Source organism: Cygnus atratus, chromosome 5 (assembly GCF_013377495.2).
Source record: "Cygnus atratus isolate AKBS03 ecotype Queensland, Australia chromosome 5, CAtr_DNAZoo_HiC_assembly, whole genome shotgun sequence".
NCBI lineage: Eukaryota > Metazoa > Chordata > Aves > Anseriformes > Anatidae > Cygnus > Cygnus atratus.
The window spans coordinates 46,091,560-46,114,417 of record NC_066366.1 but is presented as its reverse complement, the minus strand read 5'-3'; the positions used below and the strand labels follow the sequence as shown (position 1 = coordinate 46,114,417).

Genomic DNA, 22,858 nt, shown 5'->3' with positions numbered 1-22,858 from the left:
TTAGATCAGCTCTAATCTCATTTCCACACAGTCTAAAAAGACTGCTTTGTACTTATACCTGTTAGTGAACCTATAGAGTCCTTCCTAAAGTTGCTGTCTCAGATAAGAGATGTTAAAATTGATGGAATCATAGGTCTATGCTAGTACAGTCCTTTAATCTTGGTGGTAGGACCTAGGTTTCAATATATCGAGGCTTTTAAGCATTGGATGTTAGGATAGTAGTTAGAAAGGAAACAAAAGCAAGAGTGAGAGTCTGTATATTATATTTATGCAAGAAATCTACCCCAATCTGTCTATTGGGAGTCATTTTTGCAACAGTGTTATTTGCCGTTGGAATACACAGCACAATTCATGTAATTTTGCTAATTACTTATCTAGATTGTTCATGTATATGAAGTCAGTGGAGTTATAAACATGATCCATACACTCATAAATAATTGTGGCTACAAACCACTGCCTTGAATTTCATTTCCAGAAGGGAATTTAAAGCTTTGTAATTCTGACTGACCAGGTCTCGTGTTACAAATATTAATAATCCTTTACATGAAATAAAGTCATTGGATATTATTAAACACTGCAAAATTCTTTTGTAAGGATATCTTGCAGTAATGCTTTATAGGTTGGTGTTAGGCTACTACAACGATGAGCAGAATATAAGATCAGAACAGAGCAGCAGAACTTGGCCATTGTCACTCAGATTGGTTTATAACTGGTTGCAAAACACTGTACTAGTTTTCACAAAGAAAACAATGACTAACAAAATGTATACATTTATTCTTAGACACTAACTGCCTCTGGGGTACTACTGAAATTTGTACTGTGAAAAGCCCACTAAATCATTTATTACAACACATCACTAGTTACCAGATAGCACAGATTTATGCACTTTGTTTTCCATCTCTGTTTGGAGACAGCAACATAAAGTCCCACTGTAGGTTCCAGAGGTAAATATTCCCCTGCAAAGCAGCAGTCCTCAATTATCTCCAGTAACATTAAAGCAATTTCCTAACACAGTTCTTATCTTCCTTAGACAACACCATCATCAGCATATGCACAAGTATAGGCTGAATTGAACTGAAAAAGTGGCAAATTGATGGAGGACATCTGTCATTTTTCTCCCCACTCCTGCACTAGAGAGTTCCTGTAACAAGAGAAATTATATAATTCACTAAAAATGATCAGTTAAAATTTAATGCAAGTGCCAAATGTCTAGAGGTGCATTGATAAAACCATTATGCCTGCAGTCCTATGGCACAAGGAGATGAAGGTTAGGCTGGTAAACTTTTTAGAGCCATATTACATGTCCATGCTAGTCATGTGCATATCAAAATCAATCTTCATTAGATATAGCAATGGTGGCAAGCCTAAAAAATGTCATGGAAAATATGTCAGTCGCAAAGAGTATAGCAATTACTATGAGACAGAGATAAGAAACATGAACTGAAGTATAAATAGATGCCTCAGGAAATTATATAACCACATCCAGTTATGCATCTGAAACTCAAACTATGCAGCAAGTAACTACAGCAGTGCTGTAAACATGACCATAGACAATCTTGTGCCCAAACATCTCCATCACCTAATAAATCAAGTAAAAATAAATAAAATATTTACTTCATGCGAGAGATTTGAAGGGTAGGGTTCTCCATTAATTCAAAGGCAACCAGGGCACAAACAGTGCAGTATCATCTCCCAGACTGAATCCTTCCCTCGTACTGCTAAAGAAGGAAAACTGGCCTACTGTCATGGCTCTAGCAAGGAACTTAATATTTTTCTGCTTTATGTTGTGGATATTCAGCTTCTGTAAATCAGTTCAACCCTGACTTACACAAGCACTATACATCTAATATCAAGCAGCTTTATGATTCTGCTTGTGAATCAGCATTCCCTTGATCAGATGCTGCTATTAACTCTTCCTTCTGTCTTTCATTTGTGGTATCTCTTTTTACCTCTAGAAAAATAGTGCAGAGTTATTTTCTAACTATGTGCTTTTTACAAGGACCTGTACAGTGTGACTGAGGCTCTGCTCTGCTTTGTAAGAACAGAGGAAGAAGAGGACGTGGAGGTAAAAGAATGGTTCATCCTCCTTACCTAATAAATCTTTTCACTGCTGACAGGGAATGGAAAAATGAGGCTCAGATAATAGTGGTGGGTTACCTGAGTCCACCACCTTTCATTTCATATAGATCACTGCAGACTGTGTCTGGATTTCAAATAGAAACAGAAAGATTTTGTATTCAGTAGGAGAAACCCTGTGTCATCTTGCCCCCTCTTAAGCTCTAAAAATATTGCACTCTCTTGTTATTTGCCCTAGACTGTTAGGAAAGATGGGTCAGAACCCATAATCTTGTTCTTGAGAACAGAAGAAAAAAAAAAAAGATAACTAGTAAGAAATAATTCAGCATGCTTTAATTTTTGCTTGTACTTAATTTCTTCGAAACATCTAATAGAAGACTTGCAAATCTGACAAAACGTGAGTTTTCTCCAACTCCTTAAAGCCAATTATTTTTTTACAAGAAATGTGTTTATGTGAATTTTAGTGCTTGTGAAAAAGGAAGAGTGAAGTGTTTCATTCATTGGTGAAGCATCGCACACCAGTCCCCGTAGCAGTTCTGCCAATGCAGTTGAGACCCACACCTGTCCTGGAGCTATTCACAGGGCTAATCTATGCGGTTGTTATTCCCATGTGGGCAACTATCCATGAGTGACTTGCCTGAGACCAGCCAAATTCATCCAACTTGTATTTTATTACACACAGGAAGTTTGATTTGAAAGAGTGAAGGGGCTAACTTGTTAACTCATGCAGTGCCATCTTCCCACAGAGTTTTTTCTTTCCTTTTTCAGTTACAGTAACTGCATCCTAGTCAGGTTCTTTGCTGGAGTTTCTGCAAGATTACAAGGACGCAAGTTTAGTAGGGTTACATACTGTCCCAAATATTATTCCCACCAGAACATTTGTGGAGAATGTGGAGAAAACATAGAAAGACTTCACACCTTGTCTAACAAAGCAAGGGCATATATCTCTACTATAACCTTCCCCATAAATTACTTGTTTCCTTCATTTTAAGTGCCCGGACTTGGTACTGCTGACGATCATGGGCATTTGCAGTGCCTGGAGGAAGAGAAATGCCAGTCCTCCCATATGCACACACATACAGGGAGTTTCTGTGACTGCTGCCAGTTCAGTCCCCAGTGGGCACCACTCTTTGTCACTTCACTGTTTTTAAAATTCGGTGTTGAGTTCTGCCTCACCTTTAGCTGCAAGGGGAAAAAAAAAAAAAAAAAACAGCATACCCAAGCTCAGACCACAATGAAGAGCTCAATAAATGCATGACCCACCCAGTGATATAATCAACAGGACAGCATGGATGCACTAACGATGCAGAAGCAGCATCACAACTCTGTGTGTTGCAGTGCACGATGATCATTTCCTTCACCATGTTTCTTTTCAGCAAGAATAATAATAAAGACCCACTTCAGTCATTTGTCCCCACTGTAGTGTCCCCAGTTTTACCCTGATTCAGTCTTTTGTTACATAATGGAATTCCAGGCTCTTTCAGATGAGAATTCTAATGGCAAGAGAAATCTAAACAACGTAAAAGCTGACAGGACCTATATTACATATTTTAAATTACAAATATTTATTATTCCCCTTTGACTTATCTCTGTAAAGCGGGCACTCTAAGTATATACTTATTCCTGAGAGGAAAATTTGAGACTACTTACTTACTAATTACTTTTTCCATCCCATCTTTACTCCATATCCTTTTTTTTTTTTTTTTTCTTAAAGTTAACATGCAGAGTGTCTGAGGTCACAAAAAATGAGGACATGGAATAATATTAAGGGTAATACAAGCTTATAAGACCTGCCTCACCAAACCAGCCAGGGTTCTGCTGTACAGATAATAGTCTGAGACAGCACTAACTTTGCCTGATAATTCTCATGTGCTTTTTCCACAACAGAAAGAACTAGGAGAACAGACCTTTTCCTCCCCTCCCAACTCCTCCTACATTGTACATTGCCCTACCTCTCCTCTCCGATGAATAACAGCTTAGATGGTTAAAACTGTGATCATTAGGAAATTCCATTTTCCTGTTGCACTGAAAGTTGATTGATTATCTCTGTGCTTCATTCAGTCTGGACAATTTAGATTACTCACTGTCATCCTGTTTTTTGACCAGTTATTTTCTGGCCACTTTTCCTTTCCTGCTTTTATGCCACCTCTCCACAATCCTGCATATTTAAATGAAAATAAAAGCTTCCATGAGAATTATTGTTTATTTTAGTTTTGATAGCATCTTTAGGATATTTTGCATCCTCAATGTTCCTGACATGACAAACATAACAGAATGAGCTCCAGCCTTAAAAGAGTCCTTCTTAACTGAATAACTAACTGGAAATTTTGATTCAGCCTGTGCTGGCATGTGGGTTTAAAAAATAGAGAGAAAGAGGCAGGAGAGAAATGTGGTGCTACCAGAATATAGATATAAATATACGTCAATAAAAGTACCCCTGAGGGTCGGAGGGAGTGTAAATGTCACAGCAAGGCTAAAGATGATTGCTTTTTTTTTTTTTTTTCCCCTTCTAGTATGTAGGAGATAGTCTTTTAGCATAGCATTGAAGGAGTTAAAATGAATGCCTTTCTGCCAAACATGGTTATCATTCAACACAAGACAATATACAGGGCTGTAAAACACCCCTTCCCAAGTTCCCCAAATATTTCTTCACAAGAACTAAGTAGATTGTGAATGGATGTTATCTGAAATCTAAAGGTGTTTATTCTTTTAGTGATTAAAGAAAGAGGATCATCTTTCTGCAGCTAGTCGGCTAGACTATAAGATGTCTTCTCTCGGTCAGCACATGTATAACAAGACAATAATTCAGTAGCTTGTAAAATATGATTGCATATGAGATATTGATGGCCTAAGGGAAGTTCTGAATATCAGAGGTTCATAATTAGAATACCTATGCATTTGATCCAATTGAGTTTCCATCAATGTCACAGACATGAGTGGTTATGAATTTCAGAGTCATCCCTGCCCATACAGACTGATTTATGCACTTCCAACTTTGGACAAATGAAGGGCAAATAATTAAAGCCAAGCCCTTCTACCTACAGAACTCCTTATTATTAGGTGGTTCTGAGATTTATAATCCCCCCTCCCAGTGCTTAAGATCAAGTTCTTCAGGTGGTAACTCATAACCTATTTATGCTTATGCCATCCATCCACTTTCTGTCATTCTGTCCTCTTATCTGTAAATCCACAGTCACAACATGTAGGATGTGTGGATCTGCTGATAAGAAATTTTTGCAGGAAAAAGAATCTGGGCAGATCAACAGTTCTGTTGCCAGAGCTGCTGGCAGCAACTCTAACATCTCATTTATTCCAGATTTATAAAGATCCACTGTGCTGATCTGAGGATAGAGCTGAATGTTTGACTTCTGTGATAACAGACTATCTAGTTGAAACATGTATTTGGTACTAAATATTAAGTTAACTAGATACTGATAAGATTACACAGAAAACAAACATTTTGTTAGCACTGAGATTTTCATAGGCTTTTTCATAGGCTTTCCTGGGCCTTTTATTATTATTATTATTATTATTATATTTATTTATTTATTTTTAAATTACTGTATTTTAATGGAATTATACATAACTAAAAACTAAAGCGCTGGTGTGGAGGTAGGGATTCAGCACCCTGTAGTCATCACTCAAAACAAAAATAGAAATCCAATTGCATCATTCTTTTTAAAACTATTAAACAGAGTGTTACTTGTGGAAACAGTACTCTATTAACTATGAGGGAGAAGAGCTAGGGAAGAAAGGCAGGGAAAACTCATATACAGTCTCCATTTCAATATTCTACAGTATCACTGGTTGCCCTGCCATTTAGTTAAATAATAATAAAAAAGGAAGATGCCAACTAAACACCAGAAGGAAATAGATTTACTAAATGATCCTTTGCCATTCAAATTGTCTCAGAAAGCTTTTTGTTAATACTTTGTGTGTCTCTCCCTGCATGCCTGTGTGTGCACGTTTATCATTCTGAATACACAATACCAAATGCATAAACAGAGATTTTGATAGGGCAAAACATGGATAAAGCAATTAGAGTAACCTTACTGTCAGATGCTCTGACACAGAGGCTCTGCCATCTCTGGGCAATGATAAAGGACTTGTCTCTATCAGTGGCATTCAAAGTACACATGAAAAAAGACAGAGAGATGTCCACTGTGATTCTTTCTTGCCTAAGTATTTTCAAAGCTGTACTGGTAGACGCTTTTCTCTCTAGGTAAAAACTGTTGCACTGCACTGCACAAGAATAAGGTTCTAAAATTAATTTAGTCAAAGAGTGAAAGTAATTTCTCAAAAAAAAAAAAAAAAAAGACTTCTACTGGCAAGATGCATTTTACAATTTACTGCTGAACTGCTGCAAGAAGAAGCTCTTCACTGAGCAGCATGGCACAGGGCCAGAACAAGCTATTTCAAAAATCACTGTTGGGCATATACCAATCTGATACACAGGATTTAGCAATACTGTTGGGAATGACTCTGTGTATGTGTGTATGTGTTCATGTCCTGTTAAATTTTAACAGTCTCTAACTGTATACTCACCTTCGGCATGAGGAAATTTGTTTTTTGACTGCTAAATTTGTTTTAAAAGACAGAAAATATATCAGGTTGGATAATAGATATTTTTTTCATTTACTTATTTTGTGTTGGAAATTCTTTTTTTTTTTTTTATGGGCAGCTCAAATGATAAAATGTCTCAGATGAATCTTGTAAATCACTTAAAGCAAGGATGTAAACTTTATGAGTGTGAGCTATTGGCTAGCCTCTTCCACTTCCAAATTCTCTAGTTCAATGAATAATGTGTGGTCCTACAATAATGGATCACTAGAAAAAGACACAATATGCTTGTATATAAATATATATATATTTAGCATATTTTATATATATATATATAAATATATACATATTTAGCATATTAAATTGGAATCCTTCAACCACCCAATCCAGGTTCATAACAATTCAGGTTTTAATGTGATAAAACTTCAGATTTTTTTTAGATACTTACAAGTCATTATGAGATAACAGCAAGTTTTCAACTGATACAGCTAAAGAGAGTATGTTTAGTCTAGGAGTGTTTGCAACAAACTCCAGAGCTAAGTGGTTAAATATAAGAGTAAGGTAAACCTAGATCAGTCAGTGAGGTGGCCTGTGAAACAAGACAAACAAGATTGCTAAATGGGGTACATTTAACTTGATGCAAATCTTTCAGTGACACAAGAAGCACCACCTAGGAAAAACTTCCTAGATCACAAACGAAATTAAAAGGTAACACAAACACACTACTAGCAAACATTCCTTCATTTAGAAACACCTCACATGGTTTCAACTAGCATTTCAGGCATGCAATAGGCTCACTAAAACCACTTCATTTACCAAAATCATCATTCGTTAAATGATATGTACACCCAATGCCCTGTCTACAGGTAGCTTTTGTAGCAATACAACTATGTAGGTTGCGTCCATGACACGTATACTGCTACAGTCCTAATATGGATGTAATTCTAGTCATTTAAATCACTTCTACCTACATACTTGTTTCCACATACACACATGAAGAAACTACTAATGAAAGCATATACACATTAGCACAACCAGAGACACACTGATGGGGTTGTATCATCTTCAATTACAGCTAAATGACATCACTTTGGGGTATTCAAATTATTACTCACATGAGTAATCCCTAATCATGAGAAGAGTGTCTGTGAAATTAACTTGCCAGTGAAGGAGAAAAGGATTGAGTCTGGAATCAAATAAATTAATTTAAAAAGCAGTCTTTCAGCTGTGAAGTTCTGTTTCATAAGCACAGCTAGGTTTGCTTTCCATCGACCTTGGGAGCAATCCATCTTGGGAGCAACTCAGTATTTTTAACCCAATTTAGAAATTACCAAAACACTGGGGGAAAAATATTTTTTTTCTTGTTTAATTTAATTTTCAATTAACCAACAAAATTATTTTTGAATTAAAATTAATTATATGCTTTGAAGGGTTTGAGGGAGTCCTCAGTGATTGCAGACAAAGTCATGGTTACCTATGTATGTAGCACATATTAATTATATATAGATGGCATTTCTTCTTCAGAACTGTGTATGAAATGTCTTGTTCTGTCAGTAAAGGTGTTGTTGGTCTAAAATAATACTTGTTTCTTCTTGCATTCATTTACAATGACACTGTGAATGTTACACCCATCTTAAAACAGTTCAAATACTGCATTTCTTTTTTTTTTGTAGGAAAAGCATGCAGAAGAAAAGAAATATTTTTAACTCTGAACTTACAGGCCTAGGGCTGATGGCCCTATGACTGCAGTTTGACCATGGTTTGATGCTGTACGGGTTGTGTGAAGATTGAGCATCACCAAAGAATCGCAGCAGTGCTAGGACGCTGAGGGAGTACTGCATCCTCTCCCCACACAGGCAGCCCTCTCCCACATGATGAATCTTGGCTAATTCTTATGAAACAGCTCTGAAAGATAAGAGCTACTCATGCGACTACATGGTACAGGACCAGAACTACAGTTGAGAAAAGCTTTTCTCTTTAGTTTAATTTTCCCTGTTGGTTTTAATGAGCAATTGGCAAAGGCTACCAGCAAGCACTGGTAGCAACCCTGCTGCACACTGATTTCAGTTCTAAGAAGGTGCTGATGAGGCTTTTCATTCAGGGCTCTGACCTTTCCTGCTCTTAATGGGTCACGGAGTATTTCCGTACAGTACACAGTACTTACTACAATAAGTGTCAGCCTGCCCAGACCTTGAGTCACTATGCATGATAGTAAACAGCTAATGAATTAGGGAGATGAAACTCCAAAATCTTTTGCCCTAATCTTGTAATTCTCCATCAAGATCCCTGACATTCACTACATTTTGTCACACCAAAAGCCTATTAAATTTTGCCTGCAAGGATTGAGGGATCAGTTTCAATGACCTTTGAATGACCAAAAATTCTCTGTGCTGCATGCATTTGTAAACACCCTTGCTTTATACTAGGATAGAAAATGTGTGTTTAAAAATGAATAAATAAATAAATAAATAAATAAATAAATAAAACAGTTGCAGCTTGAAGTAGAATATGCAGGAGATTGCTTCTAGGTAGCACTGATAGATAGCACAAGATTTCCTTTTAGAAGAGATGTTTTATGGACCTCTTTAAGCATCATTAAGTTTTCAGGAATGCTGAAGAAAGCATGATGGATTTGTTTTAGAATGTTCCTAGTATTTAGTTTTGATTCTGCTTAAAGGACCATGTCAGAAGAAGGAGTTAAAAAGGAGAAAACAAAAACTAAAACTATCCAAAACAAAACTGTTAGCCATGTAAATCAAAAATAAAAAAAGGAAGGTATCAAAAGGTCCAAACAGCTTTCACCAGTGGCTGAAAATATTAGATTAAATTTTACTATTTGTAGGAGATATTGTTTATTGTGACTAAAATATAATATCTTAAGCAGAGAATAGTTTTCATTTCAAATGCTTCTTTCCTGAGTATTGCCTATGGATTAAAGTTTGGGTTTACTTTAAATACATGAAGAAAATATTCCTGTCAAGACAAATATTTTAATGATGATTTTTTATGGTTGCTTTTTCTTTAAAAGAAGTCGGTTACTTGAAAGGAGTAGGTTACTTATAGCTTTAGGGTGACTAAAGCTCATATCTTTAGTGTATGTTAAATTAACCGTCTTTACAGTAATAACTATATATATTTTTAATAAAAAAAAAAAAGCATATATTTGTTTTACCAAAATAAAATTTAAAAAAATTCAGTTTTTATGCCCCTAGGGCAAATTCCAATTCTTTTGGTTTCTTAAGGAAATAAATAAAAAGCATTGGCAGAGAAACTCCTGAAAAGACTGCCCAAGGGGGAGGAAAGGAAACACCTAAAAACATCATATTACCAAGCACTGAGGTAATCAACCACAACCTGGGAAATGTCAAACAATGGTATTCACCTACCCAAAGATATTGCTGGTCAAGTCCTCAACTGCCATTTACAATCACTAACTAAAACACGGAATATAGCTGTGGATATAAACAAGAGACAAATTAGTATTGGGAAGCTGGGTTTAATAATCCCCTAAAAGAGACCATCTGTTTATAAAGACCCCCTTTTCCTTGATCTCTGACATGTATTCTTAATATAGACACAGCTGGATTTTTTTTTCCACATTTTTTAAACACCCTGCTACTATAAAGTCTACTTATAGCATATCTGGTCAGAGTGTTTGTCTCAAGTTTCAGTTATTATGTAAGCACTCAGGGGCAATAAAATTTCACATACAGTCAGCCGGCTTTAAAGTAAGTATTAAACCATCAGACTAACATAAATGCACTTCCTTTATTATTGATGTTCAATACCACTGTACTCTTTTAATTTTTCTGACTTTTAGCAAATGTTCATTAACATTGGAATAGCTGTCTGTAATTTAGGTTGTTTTCAAGTTCTTGATGCACATTTGGAACTAGAGTTTGTTTTTCTTGTTTTCCTTATTATTTTAGTAGGAAATCACAGTCAATAACAGATATGACATTGACAACCTGACAAGTTAGATGCAGGTATAAAAGACTAAAATGATTCATAGCCTGTGTTTCCAACCCACAGTGGAGAAGAAAAAGGGAAAAAACACCGCTGACTATACACTTCTCACAGATAGAGGTCACTAATGGACTGGATTTGAATTAGTCTGGTAAAAGCCTGAAAGTTATATGAAAGTAATCTAGTGAAAAATGAACTCATTTTGAGATTAAAGAGGCAGCAGAAATGATTAAGAAATAAAGTTCTCACCTTCCCGGAAACAGTATTATCCTAAGTGTGCCTTCTTTCTAGACCTTTAAATAGAAAGTGCAGTACAGGAAAAGCCTGATAGAGATGTTTGTTTGAACTCCTTTTTGTTTTCTTCACTTGCTAAAACCATGTCTCTCCTTTTCCACTGGAAGGGTAGGAAAGTCAGCCCTAATGACATCCTACATTTTGGATGCTGCTATTTTAAACAGTTAAAGGCAAGCACATTCTTGATTCTTGGAGAAAACCATAGCCTGTGTAATGCAGATTCCAACTGGGAGGGTGTAGGGTTCCGCAAAGGAGATATGTCTACATCCTAAATCAAACTATCGAGCAGGCCAGGATATAAATGTGACTTGTAACAGTGGCTCAAATTAGATCCGGACTCTCAAAGCCAAACACAGATAACATCTTATACAAAATATAGGGTGTATGTGTGTGTAAGGAGCGAATCTTTTAAGAACGCTGGGCGCATTCCAGCACCACTTCTTGCTACAGCCTGGAACTTTGGGAAAACACTGATGACTGTTCTAGTCACAGGTAGTTTTACAGATGCTGTATTTACACAGTACTCTGACTTGTTTCACCTACAGTACTCCAGGCCTGCACTCTCTTACTTTTAACTGCCTAGCCATCTTATCAGGATAGAGAACAGCACTTTAAATAGCAAATCTCCTACAAATGGTAATGATGTTTGCAATCGCATGTTTCACATCATTTTTGGAAACAAGATCAGTATTAACATTTTAACATCACTTTTGTCACTTAGAAATGTTGACTTTTGAATAGCACCTGTTGTATCATTTTGATTATGCAAAGATTAAGTCCCAGTGATAACACTGCATACATTGACTCTTTAAAGGAAGAAAAGAGTGGGTAGGGGTATAGGTACAGTACCTTTTAAATGTTTTCAAAAAAAATGCCAGGGTAATTTTTCCCCCCTTCCAAAAACCATATATTTCTGAAACCAATTCATGAATTGCCTCTGCAAATACGATTGTATAAAGGTGCTCTTGGAGAAAGACAATGTCAGTGAAAGAAGTGATGAATGCAGCCCATGGAAGTTTGTGTTTTGTTTTAACCCATGTAGTGATCAATCTCAACCTTTAAACTGGTTTAATTTCCCTGCAAGCACTGAAGTATGATGCAGTAAATAAACCTCTCTTTAACACACACCCTCTTTCTGTGCGCCTGTGTGTGTGTGCGCGTGTGTGCATGTGTGTGTGCACACACGTCTGTATGTGAGACAGAGGTCTGACTTGCTTTAGTGTCTTTTCCTGCTTCTCATGCAAGGAACCTCTACCTTTCTATTCTGCTGAGCTCTGCATTGGGAAAAAAAAAAAAAAAAAAGCATCTGAAGAAATCTAATCAGTACCTTCCACACACGGTACAGGAATTTACACGGATTTGTGCCTTGGATTTATTAGCTTATTGTAAGCCTTAAAACAGATTTCATCCATTAAAATTAATTAAAAGCTCCTGTTGACTGATTCCCACTACGAAAAGGAGGTGGAGACCCTTACTCTCATACTTTGCTGCTGATTTCTTTATCTTTCATGGGATTTCATCTCATGCTCTCAAGACAGAGGTCTTTTCAGCTGTTTGACTTCTTTTGGCGATCTGTTTTTCTGTTCGCTCTTCCCCTCCCCCTCCCCATCTCCCCCGCAATATTTGCTGTTGCTTTGCCAGAGATCCCCGTCCAACTCGGCAGGTCTGCGAGGGACTCCTTTGTACTTAGGAGTTCCGAGCCACCTCGCCCCCACCCACTCACCACCAGCCCCCCGCTCCGGAGGCCGCTGCTGCTGCTGAATCCTCCCGCCGGGCGCAGCTCCCTGCTCTCCCCGTTTTTTCCATCTCTTCACACTTGCCAGCTGAGCCGACTGCCTCCTCCGACCAAGCCTCGTTTTTTAAAGTTCCCGTTTCTCAAAACCACCTCCCAGATCGTGTCAATGATCGTGCTCGTACACGCGCTCTGCCGGTTCTCCTGTAGCAGGAGGAGTGCTCGGCCGCCCTGTCCGGGGGGCAGCGGGCTGGGGGCTGCTTTGGGCAGCCTCCCCTCGGCGCTGAAATGGGACCGGGGACCCGGGACCCCGCTGCGGCTGCGAGCTCCGAGACCCGCTCCTAACGCGCCCGCTGGCGTAAAATCACCCGCGGCCCCTGGGAGCACTTGCCATTCATAAATTTGTGCGTGCCTGTGCCTGGTGCCGCACTCTCGCAGGCACGGACGGGGCTGTATCGAGGCGGCATTTCTGCCACGCGACCTGACCCCGGCTCCTCAACTTCGAGAAGGCAAAGGGCACCGGGTCTTTAAACCGCCCGAGGCTAGAATTACCGGGAAGGAAAAGAGAAATGAAATCCCGACTGTACCTGGCAGTGTCTGGGAATCCCTCGCCGGCACCGATCATAATCCCCCTGCGCAACTCTGGCCCCCCAAACCAAAACTTTGCCGCCGCTCCTGGCCTGTGGCCGCCGCCCGCCGCGGCCGCCCAGCGCCGCTCCCGGCCGGCCCCGAGGGCCCCGCTCCCCGCCGGCCGCCGCAGCCGCACCGGAGCGGCCCCCGCGCCTCCCTCCGCCCTTAGGAGGCAGCGGCATCGTCCTCCCCCCTTCTCCGCCACCTCCTCCTCCGGCGCGCAGCCCGCGGCTCTGGCATCCCCAACGCACTTTCTCGCCTCGGTTCGCTCTTCTTTTCCCCGCCGCTCCTCCTTCTCCGGCAAAAAAAAAAAAAAAAAAAAAAAAAAAAAAAATTGGAAAAAAAAAAGGGGGGGGACACGAGTACGCCCGGTCTTGGGGTTGCTTTCTTTTTCTTTTCTCTCTCTGTCCTCTGGAAACGGTGAGAGGATCACAGGATCACATGAGGAGCTGGCACGGAGACCCAGGACCCTTGAAAGTCGGAGGTGGCATCGGACACATATGTGAGTATATGTGTGAGTGCGTGTGGCTGGCTCTCTCCAAGTCCTGCGCCAGCCTTCAGCCGGGATTGCAGGCTGATCTTTGCAGTAATGATGCCTCAGATCTGACTATTCCCTGCTAATGTAAGTCGTGCCTTTTTTTCCTCCCTGCCTGACACCCCAGGGAGATGTTTACAGTAATGAATTCAGTTGATAGCCATCTCTCTCTCTCTCTTTCCTGGAGTCCCTCCCACATTTCTAGTTTAAAGAATGCTTGGAAGGCAGGGCTGCAACCTAAAGCTTTCCAAGAGGCAAAGTCAGGCTAGGTTTTCTCTTTTCCTTTCCTTTCCTTTTTTTTTTTTTCTTTTTTTTTTCCCTCCCACTCTTAACCCATTGCTTGCTGACGGCAGTGTAGCGAGCTCCGGCCCTTCGGCGTCGCCCCCCTACCCCACAAGCGGGGAGCGGAAGCCGGCGGGGGGTGCTGCCCGGGGGGTGCGCAGTCCCCGGACACCCTGCGGGCCGGGGCTGCCCGCGCAAGGAAGGTGCGGGAGAGGCTGACCGGGCCCCGCTGCCCGCGGGGTCCGTGGGGGTGTGGGAAGGGAAGGGGGGAGCGAGCAGAAGAACTCCCCCAGCTGCGGTCCTAACCCGGAGATGCCCTCGCTAGCGATAGTTACAGTCGTGCTCTGCTCCAACATGGCGATATTTCATGTGCAGCCGTCGCCAAGCCCGCCTCTCCCCCCTCCCCTTCTATCCCTCTCCTTCCCCCCTGCTAACTTTTAGGAGGGTAATAGCAGCACAGAATAAATAGAACACAGAATAAAAGAAAGTCCAGCCCTCAGGGAAGAGACGGACCTCCTTCAGCATTCCATCTGATTTCCATGATCAGTCAGAAAGATTTTAAAACCACTGGAGAAACCACCTTTTGCCCCAAAGCGCTAACAACGCCCCCGTACTAATCCCTTCTGCAGCACTTGCAGTGTGTGTGTGTGTGTGCATCCCGGGTTATCTGCGCTTGCTTCGGGGTAACCCTTCCCCCGCCGTCCAGGTCCCTAGTAAGCTGCTGCCTTGTCTTGACAAGCCCAGGTAAAAGCAAGATTATTTAATGCCGAGAAGCACCCGAGCGATACGATGCGGCCGGCAAGGTAGGACGTGGGGTGTGCGAAGAGATGAGAATTTGCCTCAAACTCCTCCATTAGTAAAGAAAATGCGCGATACGGCTTTGGCTGCGAGTTACTTTAAGAGAGGGTCTGGGGAGGGATGGAGGAGAGAAGCGGCGAGCTGATCAATGCCATGTGTCGAGGAAACAGAAAAGGCAACTGAAATGCCTCGGGGTTTGCTTCCCCCTCACCCCTGACTGCGCGCTGGCTTGCATGTGCAGCTCAGCCCTACCTCGGGAGCTGAATCACTCGCCATTGTCTCCGCACCTCCTTCGCCCTTCGCTTGGGGAGGGCTGAATTATTCACGCCTCCAAAGCTCAACGAGCCCTGCCGAGGAACCCGGGCGCGGGGCAGCCCCGGGCGCGGTGTTGCCGGCCCCCGCACCCGCCCCGGGCCCTGCGGGGGGGTCTGGCGGAGCCCCCGCGGTCCGTATCCCCGAGCCGAGCCCCTCCGTGCCCTCACCTACGCGGATGCGGGGCGTGATGGGGGGGCTCGGAAGGGGGAGTGCAGGTAGCCCGGCGAGGGGCGAGGAGCTGAGGGGGAGACTCCGCTCCCCTCTCCCCCCCCGGCGGCATTGCTGCCTCGGGGCCGGGGTCTGCTCTAGCCTCCCCTGGGGATGGAGCCCCCGGGCTCTCGGCAGCTCCGCGGGGCTGGGCTGCTCGGGGAGAGCGGGTCTGGCGCGGTGCAGAGCCGCGGGGCCAGCCTCTGCTGCTCCCGTCAAAGAGCCGGGGCTGCTCTCAATTCGAATCTCTGCCTGCAGCTCCCAGCTGGTCCCGAGGGATGAAAGGAGCAGAAGCCCCGTAGGGTCCAAAGCTGAATGAACAACCTTTTTCAAGGTTGTTCCTTTTTGACTTTTTCAAGACCTGTCTTTTTTTTTTTTTTTTTTTCTCGTCTCTTATTAAAGCTCTACATACTTTTCAAAGCACTTCTTTACACATGATTTATAGCTCTTTCCTGAAGCTGATGGAAAGCCGGTGCATTTTCTCCTGAAAATTTCCTCTAAGTCTTCTTCATCCTCTCTCCACCCGTCCCTTCTCCGCGTCCCCGGTATTACCAACCTGTCGCTAACACGTAAGGTAAAGCAGATCTTTGTTGACCACAGGCATTTCTACCCCCCTGTTCCCCCCGGTCACGGAGGAAAGTGGAAATACGAAAAACTTCTGCCCCACGGTCTCCGAGAGGTTCGGCGGAATTGCGCCTGTCCCCCTCCCTGCCTCTGCCCCTCATCCAGCCCACACTTCAAATTAGGGAAAGAAAGGTATTCAGGGCACACTTTGGTCAAAGCGAGACCCTGTCAATCCACAGAGAATCAGCGAGCCTTTACCTGCTCCCGCGGAGGTGGCTCCTCCTCGGTCGATCACCCAAAGCCCACCGGGTCCGGCAGGTTGAAAGGGGAGAAAGTGGCAGAACAGCTGGGCTCCGGCATGGTATTGTTTTAAGGATCACCACCAAGGTCTTTCCTTTCCATAGCTGCCAATGGTCACCATCACACCAAGGTTTCTCTCAAGGAAAGGATGAAGGAAATTTACTTTCCAAGCAGCTGTCCAGCCGGTCACTTGACCCTGACACCCACCGATGACTCCGAGGAACACCCCGCTGCAGCGGTTAAATGCCTCGTAATTTCCTTTCTTCTCTTTCCCCCGGCGGCTCCGGCGCAACGCCACCGAGCGATCTTATCGCCGTGTGATCATTATTCACCGGTGACAACCAGAGATGCTGAGCTCCTAAGTGAGGGCGACAGATTTCAAGCGCGGGGCTGCGGCGTGCCCAGCCTCAGACATGTTCTTCCTCAAACTTTGCCTAGCAAGCAAGCCGGCGGCTTAACCCTTTGCAGCCCCTTCTGTCGCACGGGCACTGGGACCTCAGCGCACGGGGGTGCGCGTACTCGCGAGCAGCCGCAGCACAGGCGGCCGCGGGGCTGGGGACGTTTTATTACGTGTCATTTTCGATTCTCGATGATTTTCAATTGAAACAAATCAGAACTGCCAACTCTGGGGAGCAGTTGGAGAGCTGAGTACTGCTCCTCTGCGGTTAGGGACTGGAAAAAATCCTCTCGGCAAAGCAGATCTCATGGGGACTCACCTGCCGTCCCTACTTTGTCACCGAGTCTGGTGTGGAAACTGTCACATGTGGCGTATGGAAACCTCTCACATGAGCGTATACAGAGCTGCTGCACTTTCCTCAGCTTGATGTGGCTAAAAGTACATATCTGAAAGCGCTATTTCACTCAGACCTCGGATTCATCTCGTTTACAGGTTACTAATAACAGCAGAGAAAGGAGCAAGCAGCATATTTCCACGGAGGAAAAAAAAAAAAAAGAAAAAAAAAGTCTTTTTCACACATGCACTTTGTAGTCAAAGGAAATATTTACCACCAGCAAACTCCAGCATGTCAGAACATGTTTCCTCCAAAGCAGAAGAAAGCCTTAAAATGAAGGAAAAAAAAAAAAAGTGCAATTCAAAGATGAAATGAAGTGCACGAAAGCTTTCCAAACTCAGTACCACCAGCTCGGAGCCTGATGTCAAGACAATGCTCTAGCGCTGTAATGCGAAGTTGTAGAGAGGACAAAAGGAAATCAACGCACTCCATTGGCTTTCTAATATTCATATATATGTCTTTTCAGTAACTTGTGATGACTGTCATGCTTCCCTGTCTTCTCCCCTCCGCCCCCCCCCCCCCCCAAAAAAAAAAAAAATGGAGGGGAGGATGGGGAAGATGCTCTAACTGCAGCTGAACGATACTGAGAGCCTGGAGGTGGGGTGGAGCGCTGAGAGCTCCTACGAGAGCCCCCCTGGTCATACAGTGTGGAAGGACACAGAGGCAGACACGGTGCGTGTGGAGGAGGATCTGAGTTCTATCTTTATTGAAGGTGTTAAGACTGGCCAAGGATGAAAAATCCTGTAATAAGCAAAGGGGTAGGAAAAAAAAAAAAACAAACTGATTGCTCTCTCTCCCACATTTCTGAGCTTCGAATTAAAGCGTGACAGGCGAATAAACCTCCTTAGAAGAACATCCCACACCCTAAAACATAATAAAAAAATACTTAAAAAAAAAAAAAAAAAAGAGGCGGATCATTTACAGGTTGCCTGCAGTCATCCTATTCCTAACAACGGGTGATATGGGGGGACAGCCTGGCCAGACCCGCCCGCCCGCGGTCCCACAGGCAGGAGCGCCGCCTGCACGTCCCGCGGCGCGGCCAAGGTGGCAGCAGAGCACAGCGCTCGGCAGCCGCCGCGGCAGAAACTTCCCCCATTTTCTCCCTTCAACGCCCTCCGTTTAGACTGCTTCCCCCACCCCCACCCCTCAATTATTAATCTTAGTTATAAGTCTGATTACTTGGACTTCAAACAGGTTTTTTTTTTCCCTACTATAACTATGTGAAAGATTTATTTATTTATTTATTTATTACCGAACTGCTTTGCATGGTTGAAAGGCTGTAAACTGAAAGGGGAACACAGAAATTATTCTCTTTAAATTGTCACTGATTATACGAGATGGACAGCCTGGAGTGATGGTCCACTGATCCGTAATACAACCTCACTTATTTTAAAGAGGATGTGAAATAGGATAACATAAAAAATATTAAGAAACTAAAAGTGTCTTTTTTATAAGTGACTTTTTTTTTCAGATATATTGTTAGAATGATTGCTGCTGCTTGCAAGAGAGAGGGTAAAAGGAGCTGGGAGTAGTTCTGTAACTGGGAGGCTGGTCTAAAATGAACTATTTTTTTTCCATTTTTTGTCAATAAATGGCAAATTTTGTATCAGGCCTTAAATTCATACAGCCAACAGACAGAAAAAAAATACAACATGAATTCTTCATCAACTTTTTGCAAAATCAATTTCTTATTTAAAAAATATTTGAGGAAAGGGAGGAAAGAGGAAGGAAAGGAAAAGAAAGGGAGAGAAGGGAAGGGAAGGGAAGGGAAGGGAAGGGAAGGGAAGGGAAGGGAAGGGAAGGGAAGGGAAGGGAAGGGAAGGGAAGGGAAGGGAAGGGAAGGGAAGGGAAGGGAAGGGAAGGGAAGGGAAGGGAAGGGAAGGGAAGGGAAGGGAAGGGAAGGGAAGGGAAGGGAAGGGAAGGGAAGGGAAGGGAAGGGAAGGGAAGGGAAGGGAAGGGAAGGGAAGGGAAGGGAAGGGAAGGGAAAAAGCCTTTAGAATGGTAGACCAATGAGCTATTGAGATATTATTATATTCTATCTGGAATTCTAAACAAGTTGAAAGGCTGAAAGTGTTCTTTTCCATCTAATGAAACAAATAAAACACTTTGATTGGAACTACTAATCGCTTCTCAGCCTTTTGGCTAAGATAATGTGTAGTATCTGTTCTTATCAGTTTAATATCTGATACGTCCTCAATGAGAGGACTTTATTTTAGAAGGGCGACCAAGCTGGTGAGGGGTCTGGAGAACAAGTCTTACGAGGAGCAGCTGAGGGAGCTGGGCTTGTTCAGCCTGGAGAAGAGGAGGCTCAGGGGCGACCTTATCGCTCTCTACAGTTACCTTAAAGGAGGCTGTAGAGAGGTGGGGGTTGGTATGTTCTCCCACGTGCCTGGTGACAGGACGAGGGGGAATGGGCTAAAGTTGCGCCAGGGGAGGTTTAGGTTGGATGTTAGGAAGTACTTCTTTACCGAAAGGGTTATTAAGCATTGGAACGGGCTGCCCAGGGGGGTGGTGGAGTCACCATCCCTGGAGGTCTTTAAAAGACGTTTAGATGTAGAGCTTAGCGATATGGTTTAGTGGAGTACTTAGTGTTAGGTCGGAGGTTGGACTCGATGATCTTGAGGTCTCTTCCAACCTAGAAATCTGTGTCTGTGTCTGTGTCTACTTTAAACTGGAGAAAAAAACACACCCAACTTGTACTTTCTCTGAGCTCTCACTTTTATAGTGACCTTAAAATGAATATATCATACTGGTTCTGAAGCAGGCTTTGGCAGATTTTGTGATATAACTCAAATGGTAAATTTCTACCATTTTGAAATGCAGGGATTGGATTTCATGTCAAACTTTGTACTGAAAACTGAACTTTGTAAAAGTATGCATAATGTCTTGGGATGTCACACTTCATAGCCATGACCTAGCAGAGGCTTTCCCTTCTTCACTCCAAGAGATTTCTGCATTTAGCTTTTGACAGTATCATGAAAAACTATTTCTAAGGATTGCCTTTGGCCATCCTTCTCTGCCTTGTCCCAGGTGACACAGGAATTGGGAGTCTTGTAGATCTCTTTTAGTCTGTAAGACAGAGGAGGAGGATTTAAGATTTTCTATTTCTATCCTCTTTGTCAAGTTGATTTCCAATAAAACTAGGAAACAAGCTGGTCAAAATAAGCTGAAAATCTTTTTTTTTTTTAATTTTTCTTCCACTTCTGAACGCCTTAGTGACTCATGTCAAATTTTGTTCAAAATAGATCCACCCAGATGCCATCTCATGGCAGACACATTGGAAATAGGTAAGTAGGCAAGACAGAAAGACTTGATTATAACATTTTATTATATTTGAAAAAAATCTGTATTTTTCTGAGCACACTTGGTGACCAAGGAAAGTCATGTCAAATCAAATTGCATATTATGCCATCTCAATTTTAAGTTAGAAGTCTATAAAGGAGATAAAATTGTACATATAAATTGCTGATAAATAAATCATCTTATTTTTCATGCTGAAAACAGTTGCAAAAATATAGATGAATCCAGCCAACAAGTAATTGCATCTGATGAAATTGAGGTCATCCAAATGGCTAAATCATAATGGTCATAACAACAACCTGGCCCTCATTTAACATTGTTATGCATTGTCTCTTTATTTATTTATTTAATGTATGCAAATTACAAGGGAAAAATAGAAAGGCAAGAAAAGCAATTGGCTGAAATCGACAGATATAGTAACAAACAATCAAACAAACAAAACAGTTTGTTTATAATAGGCCTATCTACTTACTAGGCTGGTGGGAGTGGAAAGCGTAAGTAAAATCTTGCAAATAGTATAAAAGTAGTCCACATAAATTGTTTCTTTAACAGATTCTAAGCAAAATCATTAAGGTCCTTTACATTGACATAGCTAGCTTTTAAAATAATGTGTGTTTGTTTGTTTGTTTGTTTTAATCTCTGGTTCTATGACTGAACCTTTGCCTTTTTGGAAAAAAATGCTTATACTTCTATCAGAGGTATTCTAGCTGCACTATATAGAACTGAAAAACCACCTCAGTGGCACTGCATTCATTAAGTTTCATGTTATGCATTCATCCCTCTTCTTTCATTTAAAGTGGAAGGCTAGAAAGCAGACTATCAATTTACTCTAGAAAAAAGTGTCACTTTCTGATCACAAGGCCATCTGCCCTATCTCCCAACAGACCTCAAGAGCTCACACATTATAATATTTTTCTGATTAAAAAAAAAAAAAAAAAAAGAAAAGATTTGCTCGTACTTTCTTATCCACAAGTTCAGCAAGCTAAAATCATTCTTTCCCTTCCATCTCTGTCAAGACCATTTCTGTAACTTTTTGTATTTTCAAGGGGACTGTTGCAATTATGGAAGGGTCTCTCTAATGATCTAAGAGGATCCATTTTTCTTTCAGCTCAATAAACATGACAGGATGGTTTTTAGAATTACGAGGGTTTATAGAAGTCGGACAGGAGAAATTTTTTTTAAAATAATTAGCCCAGGCAAAGTCTTTCAATATAATTTAAAGAGAAAGCATGAAAAAATGCTAAAATTTATAATACAGACCTCAATTATGTCTACAGACCCAGACCTCATAGCACAACTCGTATAGCTGTTTTTATCAATTTCCATGGAGCACCTCACAAAAGATTAGCAAACTTTTTACTATGATATTTCAAAAATACTACTCTATCTGCTAAATGTTGTTAACTGTCTTTCCATTCTAGTATAAACTAATTATTTGTGATAGGATACAAAGAATGTAGATTTTCTATTACAATTTATTGACTTTTGCTTTTCCTGAATTAATCCCTTGATTATGATGAAGACATAATGCCATGTTGTGAAGCCTTTTCTAATTCTTCCTGTTTATTTTAGAACATATCACTGTAAAAGTGATAGGTGAAAAAATAAAATTAGTTTCAATTACCTAAAGAAGAATGTATAAAGACATTATCCTGACCATCAAGGATCAAGAATTAGAGGATACATGATTACACCTCTAAACTCAGAAATGAATGAGAAAGAATCTCTGTATGCTGCTCCACCAGAAGGTCCCCTTTCCAGGGGCTATTACTTGAGGGCTGAAAAACACATCACCATGTACAGACTGAACACCTGAAAGGAAAGTGGGAAAAAAAATAATACCTGCAGAAGGACTAGGCAGATGGTATCTGTTTTGAATCCTGATAAATTGGCAGTGAACATTCAGGTCTTTGAGAAGATTCTGAGGCAGTGAAAATATCTTGTGAAACTATTTGTTTTGCTCTTCAGCAGTGCAAAGCACCTACAACACAGATTTGTGGACTAAGGTGAATAGAAAGGGTGTCACAGCGGTGAACAACTCTTTATCAGTTTCAAAACATAGGACACCAACTTAATTTTTTTTTTAGTCCTAAACTTATTCTTAGTTAGTGAAAGACAAGCTTATGCCACATCATTAGATCTCTTTATAAACAGGAAGGTATTGCCTTTTAGACTTAGGGGAAGCATTAGTAGAAGCAAGAGGATTGCTGATGAGATCTAGTGAACCAGTGAAAGTCTTAGCACCAGTCCAGGTAATCATTGCCTGCTGGCAAACAAATAAAAGGGATATGCTTTAATGAGCAGTTCACACTATGTGGAATACAGCAGAAATTCACTGGTGATAGGCATGAGGCTACTTACTAAATTGATGCTATGAAGAATATTTAGTTGCTGGTACCAAATGATTTCTTTCTTTGGTACCCATTCTGTGGGAAAACCGTGTGGATTTATTTCACTGGTGGGATACTGAAGGAACCTGTCTAGTGAGAAAAAAAAATAATTAAAAAT

The 22,858-nt window shown here is 41.5% G+C and overlaps 1 protein-coding gene and 1 pseudogene across 5 annotated transcripts in view; one reads left to right on the top strand and one right to left on the bottom strand.

Annotated features, from left to right (window-relative positions):
- FLRT2 (fibronectin leucine rich transmembrane protein 2) overlaps positions 1 to 17,804 on the bottom strand; it is a 181,408-nt gene extending 163,604 nt beyond the window's left edge. For 2 of the 5 annotated variants that reach the window (XM_035540000.2, XM_035539999.2), the window contains exon 1: positions 16,218 to 17,804. The gene's annotated coding sequence lies outside the window, so the exon portion shown is untranslated. Of the gene's footprint in view, positions 1 to 10,022; positions 10,089 to 13,215; positions 13,366 to 13,509; positions 13,733 to 16,217 lie in introns of those variants that run through there. The other 3 variants (XM_035540002.2, XM_035539998.2, XM_035540001.2) reach the window with 3 other exon arrangements.
- Positions 17,805 to 19,172: 1,368 nt separating this feature from the next.
- LOC118244870 (uncharacterized) lies at positions 19,173 to 19,280 on the top strand (annotated as a pseudogene).
- Positions 19,281 to 22,858: the final 3,578 nt, after the last annotated feature.